General features: G+C 32.9%; 1 long non-coding RNA gene across 1 annotated transcript; it reads left to right on the top strand.

The window, feature by feature from the left end:
• The first annotated feature begins 2,870 nt into the window (after nucleotides 1-2,870).
• LOC127094764 (uncharacterized) lies at nucleotides 2,871-4,447 on the top strand. The gene is made up of 2 exons (XR_007792642.1): nucleotides 2,871-4,079; nucleotides 4,123-4,447. It is a non-coding gene; the product is annotated as an uncharacterized LOC127094764 (long non-coding RNA).
• Nucleotides 4,448-8,219: the final 3,772 nt, after the last annotated feature.

The raw sequence follows: 8,219 nt of genomic DNA, 5'->3' as shown, positions 1-8,219 counted from the left end.
ATAAAACCTTTGAAAAATAGAATAATGGTCGTCGCAACCATATTCGGGTTCGGGAGTGGATTACGTAAGGGGAAGGTATTAGCACCCCTTACGTCCGTTGTACTCAACGAGAACCTTTTAGTTCTAATTTGCATTTCATGTGTTAATTTATGTTTGTTTGTTATCTTTGGGTTATAAAATATCGAAAATAGAAATGGATGAGAACCTCAGAAAGGAGAAAGGGGAGGTTTTTTATTAGTGTGCTCGCGAAGATACAACAATCTCCTGCCTACGTATCCTTAAATAAGGAAATCAGAGCATTCGTAGTTCGGGGAACTACGGTTGATTGGTGTTTTTTAATGAACAACTGTTTAGATCGCATCCTAAAGGCTAAACGTTGGCTTGTCTACTCTCGGCAGAGGCTTAAGCATTGGTTTGTTGTGCGCATTAGAAAGGATTAAATGGTGTTCTTTCTGAAAAGAGTTTTGGTCACACGGGGGCGACAAGTTGGATTAATATGTTGGATATTTTGTTTGACTGGTTATGTTGAGATGTTTTTGGTTGGATGACGATTACTCGGATAGTCGAGTAAGACAACTCGTATCCTAAAAGTCGGGAAAGGGAATAGAAAACTCTAGACCACTTTCTTTTCATCCTTAATTATAGAAAGGATTTGATAATAATTAAGGTGTTTTAAATGGATGACGAATACTCGGATAATCGAGTAAGACAACTCGTATCCTAATAATCGGGAAAGGGAATAGAAGACTCTAGACCGCTTTCTTTTTCATCTGAGTGATTACGAAAATAAGTTTGCGTATGGTTAATGTATTTTTAGAATGAACGACAAGTGCTCGAATGACTAAGTAAGACAACTTATATCCAAGCATTTGAGAAGAGGAATTAAAAACTCAAGACCATCTCCTTTTTCGTATAGCTTTGATTGATTTATTAAGTTGCGAAAAAATGACAATTGTTCGACTGACCGAGTAAGAGAACTTGTATTCAAACAATTGAGGAGAGAAGTTGAAAACTCAAAGTCATCTCCCTTTTCATTTAGCTTATTATGAAAATAATTTGATTTAATCGGGTTTAGAAGTTTGTAGAGGAACGACAATAATTTGACTAACCAAGTAAGAGAACTTGTATTCAAATAGTCGAGGAGAAAAAATTGAAGACTCAAAGTTATCTCCCTTTTGGTTTCTTGTTATAAAAGGGTTTGACTTGCTTATGTTTAAGTGGATTAGAAATGACGACCATTTGACTAACCGAGTAGGAAAACTCGTATTCAAATAATCGAGGAGAGGAGTTGAAAACTCAAAACCATCCCCCTTTTCATTTTCAAATGAAGTGTGGTTTTAAATGTGATTAAGTATTTTAATTTAACTTTCGATGTCGGATCGAGGTTTTAAAATTTGCATTCTTGTGAGTGAATTGAATTTATTTGGTGAATAATCCATTTAATCGATTAATTAAAACCGAATAGGTCTCATTGTAAGAAAGCCCAAGAGTAAGCCATGTGAGGTTGATGGCGATGCTTTTTCAAGCGATCGACTTACAAAGGCATTTAAAATGGGCTCGACTTTGAATCGAGGAGTTCTATTTGTTTTAAAAAAAATTGGTTTGAATTGATGGCATGAGAATTATAATCTTTTTGTATCTTTTAAGTCTTTATCATTTTTAGGTTTATTTTAAGATGAGATGAAGAATGTACAATGATATAGCATAAAGCGAGGTAAAGTAAATATATAAAAAAATGTTAGAAGCGGAATTTAAAAGAGTTAGATGTTAATTGCGGCAATTAAATTAAAAAAAATTAGAGTTAATCGTTAAATGTTAGGTGTTAATTGAAATCAACATGAAAGAACAAGAGAATTGCAATAAAATATTAAATCTAAAACAAATAACTAAAGTTTAAACAATTAACAAAAGTATCATTAAATTAAAACTCAAAACAATATTAAACAATCGAAAATCTCAATTCTAAACTATTATCCAAAATATTAATAAAGATTAAATTCTGAAATCATTCTAAATTAAATTAAAATTCTAAAATAATTCTAAAACAACTTATAATTCTAATTAATCTACAATTATTTCTAAAAAAAAGATCTAATTAAATTCTAAAATATTTTCAAAGATTAAAATCTAAAATCATTCTAAATTAAATTAAAAATTCTAAAATAATTCTAAATCAACTTATAATTCTAATTAATCTACAATTATTTCTAAGAAAAAAGATCTAATTAAATTCTAAAATATTTTCAAAGATAAAATTCTAAAATCATTCTAAATTATATTAAAAAATCTAAAATAATTCTAAATCACCTTATAATTCTAATTAATCTACAATTATTTCTAAAAAAAAGATCTAATTAAATTCTAAAATATTAACAAAGATTAAATTTTAAAATCATTCTAAATTAAGTTAAAATTCTAAAACAAATCTAAATTACAATAGAATTCTAATTAATCTACAACTATTTCTAAACTAAATTTAATATTTCTAATATTTCTAAATCCAACTCTTCAAAAAAAATTATAAGCTAAATCTAAAAATTCTAATGAACCTAAATTCCTAATTATTTCTAATACTAAAATTATTTCTAATTAATCCTAATTATAACTAATTTAATCTAATTAATACCTAATCATCTAATTAAGCCAAGTAACCCATATTAACTAAACTTAATCAACTAGTAATCAAAAACAAAGAAAATAAGCCCAAAGAAGTTGAGAATGGGCTCAACAAAAGGTTATCAGAGTCCAATCAGATGGGGTGCAGTAGCATTGAGGGAGTGTACACGCAGGCCAAAATCGCTTGGGCCAAAGGCCCAAGTCTCACCAACATAATTAGGTTTTACAACAAAAGCTTCAGATTGTACCTTCAAAGTTTCCCCAGAATGAGCGACCTTGTAAAACTGAAGAACAACTAGCTTCACCTTCCTATGCTTGTGCTTAATCTTCTTCAGCTTGGTGTAGGTCTTCTTCTTACGCTTCTCGGCTCCACCACGGAGACGGAGAACAAGGTGGAGTGTGGATTCCTTCTAGATGTTGTAGTCAGTAAGAGTGCGGCCGTCTTCTAGCTGTTTGCCGGCGAAGATCAGTCGTTGTTGGTCCGGTGGGATTCCTTCCTTATCTTGGATCTTTGCTTTGACATTGTTGATGGTGTCGGAAGACTCGACCTCGAGGGTGATGGTTTTCCCCGTCAGGGTTTTGGCGAAGATCTGCATCTGGATTAGGTTTTGCGCCGGAAGAGATGGAAATTGGGGACGCAAGGGTTTGTGACGGCGGACGAAGAAACGAAAGGTGGTGGTCCGGTAGAATGGATTTGATCGGAGGTGAAGAAGGGTGATATTGTTGAGTTGTGGTGGTGGAGGGTGAGTGGTCGATTTGTTAGAAGGAGAAGAAGATGAAGCTGCCGGCGATGATGCCTCCCGTCTCTAGATAAGCCTCCTTCTTCTATTTCGTTTTTTAGGGTTTTGATAAAAAAAAGAGCTTTGCTGCGTTTATGTTGTTCTTGATTTTGGGTTTTGAAAAATAGCTTTTGCTGCGTTTATGGTTGTTCTTGCTGTTGTGTTTAGAGTTTCTTTTTGAAAAAATCTCTTACTGTTGATCTGTTCTTTAGGCTTTTTGAGAAAAAGTTGTTTTTTCTGTTGTTGTGGTTTTGGCTTTTTGAGAAGAAATCTCTTACTGTGTTGTGTCTCTTTGGAGTTAACAGAGAAAAAAAACTTTGAAAATTTCTTCTAGATTTTATAAAACGTGTTTCTGTTAATTAGTTTTGTGGTTTATATACATGAATGTTGGTTTCTGTGAGATAACTTGTTGGATCCTATTTCCAGATTTTGTGGGATGATTTACCTATGGATTTAAAGTTGTTTATTTGGATACTGCAGTGTGTTTCTGAGCTCTTCCTTTGATTGATTCATTGCGTAACATATTAATCTACTCTTTCTATTAATTATTTTCCAGATTTTTAAGTGCTTATTTGATAAGCTGTTTTTAATTTTGAATTGGTTTTGCAGGTGAAGTGATGTTGATGCTAATTGATTGAAAAAAGGGGGGTTGTTATTCAACAGGTTTTGGAAAAGTTCTGAAGAGTTGGTTTTGAGTTGGGAACTTCCAAAAGAGCTTTTGGAAGAGTCTGGTTTTGAATTGGGAACTTCCAAAAGAGCTTTTGGAAGAGTCGGTGAAATTTGCTTCAAACTGCTGTGTTTACCGCTTATTTTAATTTTTTTTATAAAATTATTTCTGATGTAACAGAGACTTTTTGGATTATGAACTTAGGGATTGCTTGTAACATGTACAAACTTAATTTGGAATTTCTCTTTTTGGACAATTATGTAATTGTTTTGGATTAATTTTTTTATAAAATTATTTATGATGTAACAGAGACTTTTTGGATTATGAACTTAGGGATTGCTTGTAACATGTACAAACTTAATTTGGAATTTCTCTTTTTGGACAATTATGTAATTGTTTTGGATTACTAGGAATTTTTGGATTAGTTAGGATATATTAACGGTAAGAAAAATTGGGTTAGACGTGTAACACTTTGGATCATTTGCAAAATTTACATAATTTTAATTAATTTATGTTTTTGTTATTTATGTGGATACTTTTGGGTCATTATGTAACATTTGGATTAAATTGGAATATCACTTGGAGCATTATTTGGAATATGATTTGGGAATATTATTTGTGGAATTAGTCTCTCTTTCTTTTTTTTTCTTTTTTTTTTAAATTAAACTTTGTCTTAACAATTTAATTTTATTAACCAGAAGAATATTTAAATTATAATTCAAACCAAAAATGAATTGGGCCCAACAATGCAATTTAATGGACTTTTAATTTGATTGATTTTAACACATTAATATTATCGAAAAACACATTTATATTATCGAAAATAAAATATGCCAAAAAGGCCTAAGATAAAAACATGTCACAAAATGTTGCACTTTCAAACTTTGATCATAGAAAACTAATTAAATACCCATGCACGCAAAATCTTAATCCTAAACCAACATACTCACTTAGCTTAAGGATTTTTATGAATGGTTTAAAGATTTGGCATATGTACTTGGGACGTGCAAATAGGTTTAATGATGAGTGATCATAAAAACATCCATGGCTCTTAATACCTTACTAATAATCAAATACATTTTGAATTAGTAGTGTAAAAAGGTTCAAACCACATTTTAAATTATGGACACATTTATGCAAATGGGCTTTTGAAACAAAAAGATCTCGCGGATAAACCACAATGGGCTTTGTTATCCAAAGATGTATATACCATCCCATGCTTCAGTGAAAACAAATGTAGTAGATATACAGATGAAAAATGTCATTGAAGACTTGATGTCACCAAGGACCGGATAAAATTGGGGTATGACAGTTGCCCCTATTTAATTACGTCAAACCGGAAAGTAAGAATGACAGCAGTCTTTATGCGTTCGCGGTGGGAGATAATTAAATACAAGAAGACCCAAATTTTGTCATAGGGAATGAAAGGAAGAAAATACAGGAAGAAAATGCGGTGAGAAATGGCAAAAGACATTATCCCACAATAAAATGGAACAATCAAGACTTTCTGTGAGTCATCAGAATAGTATTTTAGATATCTCAGTCGAGATATGTGGAATGGCATCCCTAGCTAAATCTCAAGACTTTCCAGGATGCTAGAATAATATAAAGGAAATCTGGCATGAGACTCTTCATTTTGATGAAGCAGCATCTCAAAATTTTGAGTGAGATTCTTTGTATCGAGTCGAAACAGCATCTTATATGATAGAATTAAAATATTCCATCAAAGGAAAAATAGCTTAATTGAATCTAAGACTCTCCGAGAATACTTAGAGCAATATCTCTAAAAAAAAATCTGAAATGAGACTCTTCAAATTGATGAAGCAGCATCTCAAACAGTAAAAGTGAGATTCTCCGTATCGGGTCGAAGCAACATCTTATATGATAGAATTAAGATATTCCAACAAGGGAAAGATACCTTAATTGAATCTAAGACTCTCCGAGGATATTAGAGCAGTATCTCTAAAAAAACTGGAATGAGACTCTTCATATTGATGAAGCAACATCTCAAACAGTAAAAATGAGACTCTGTATCGAGTCGAAGCAGCATCTTATATGATAGAATTAAGATATTCCAACAAGGGAAAGATACCTTAATTGAATCTAAGACTCTCCGAGGATATTAGAGCAGTATCTCTAAAAAAATCTGAAATGAGACTCTTCATATTGATGAAGCAGCATCTCAAACAGTAAAAAGTGAGATCCTCTGTATCGGGTCAAAACAGCATCTTATATGATAAAATTAAGATGTTCCAGCAAGGGAAAAATACCTTAATTGAATCACGGACTCTCCGAGGATATTAGAGTAGTATCTCTAAAAAAAATTGAAATGAGACTCTTCATATTGATGAAGCAGTATCTCAAACAGTAAAAGTGAGATTCTCTGTATCGAGTCGAAGCAGCATCTTATATGATAGAATTAAGATATTCCGAACAAGGGAAAGATACCTTCATTGAATCTAAGACTCTCCGAGGATACTTAGAGCAGTATCTCTAAAAAATCTGAATGAGACTCTTCATATTGATGAAGCTGCATCTCAAACAGTAAAAGTGAGATTCTCTGTATCGAGTCGAAGCAGCATCTTATATGACAAAATTAAGATATTCCAAACAAGGGAATGATACCTTAATTGAATCTAAGACTCTCCGAGGATACTTAGAGCAGTACCTCTAAAAAAACTGAAATGAGACTCTTCATATTGATGAAGTAGTATCTCAAACAGTAAAAATGAGATTCTCTGTATCGAGTCGAAGCAGCATCTTATATGATAGAATTAAGATATTCCAAACAAGAGAATGATATCTTAATTGAATCTAAGACTCTCCGAGGATACTTAGAGCAGTATCTCTAGAAAACAAATGAGATTCTTCAAATTGATGAAGCAGTATCTCAAACAGAGAGATGAGATTCTTCCGATAAATGAAGCAGTATCTCGAATATTCGTCTGTTGGGGGAACTTTTTAAGAAAAGACTCCTTTCGAGGGAGATTTACTAGAAATGCTCTGCAGGGGAAAAGCTCATAAGAGACTTTTTAGGGTAACCTATGCTTGGGGAGCAATGATTGTAAAGAAAAATGCTGGAAATATCATTTTTAATCATAAAGTTGAACAATGATTTGCTGAGAAATAATTCTACGAGCACATGCAGGGAAATAACTTTATTTGGAAATGAGAAATGTCCAAGATATACATGAATGACCTTGGATCCTGATATTTTATGTTTGATTCTCGTATGATGTTCTACTTTAGGTGGGAATACCATGCATGGGATGATGCATGAGAATGCATGCAAGTATGCAATTTGCTGGGGATATTTGGTTGTGCATGTAGGAATCTGAATGATTTTTGTTTAGTTGAAATTCCCATTTTGTGGGAGTGTTATACATGAGTATGCTGATGATTGATATGACTCTGTTTTTTTGAATTTTATGTTTGGTAGGAAAACCATGTATGGATGATTCGTGTGATGCATGTGGGAATGCAACTGGATAATTGGATGTTTTTATAGGGTTTTATTCTTGATCACCAATGAGTTTGGACTTTAAATGGGAACAGTCGGATAAGAACTGGTGAAGAAGATTAAACTGCCAAATGAGGACAAAACTTGAAGGATATGTTACCAGACGAGAACTGGGGAAAATAATTAAAATGTCAGACGGGACTGAATTTGTTTTTGTTTATCAGACAGGAACTGATTTTTAAAGTAGGCTACCAGACGAGAACTGGTGGAAATAATTGACTACCAGACGAGAGCTGGTATCGAAATAGGTGACCTACTAGACGAGAACTAGTATCAAGAGATAATTTACCAAATGAGAACTGGTATTAAGAGATAATTTACCAGACGAGAACTGGTATTTGGCAAATGATTTGTCGTACAAGAACTGATTTTTGATATAGTTTGCCAGACGCGAATTGGACTTTGAAATAAATTGCCAGACGGGAACTGGGCTTTGAAATAAATTGCCAAACGGGAACTGTTTTTTTTAAAAAGGTTTGCCAGACGGGAACTGGACTTTTGAAATAAGTTGCCAGACGGGAACTGGGCTTTTGAAATAAGTTGCCAGACGGGAACTGGACTTTAAAATAAATTGCCAGACGAGAACTGGACTTTGAAATGGCCAAGCGATGTTGGGATTTGGTGTCAGATTTTGGGT

This window comes from Lathyrus oleraceus, chromosome 6, assembly GCF_024323335.1.
Source record: "Lathyrus oleraceus cultivar Zhongwan6 chromosome 6, CAAS_Psat_ZW6_1.0, whole genome shotgun sequence".
Taxonomy (NCBI): domain Eukaryota; kingdom Viridiplantae; phylum Streptophyta; class Magnoliopsida; order Fabales; family Fabaceae; genus Lathyrus; species Lathyrus oleraceus.
Note: the sequence above shows the minus strand (reverse complement) of the source record. Positions and strands in the feature narration are given on the sequence as shown.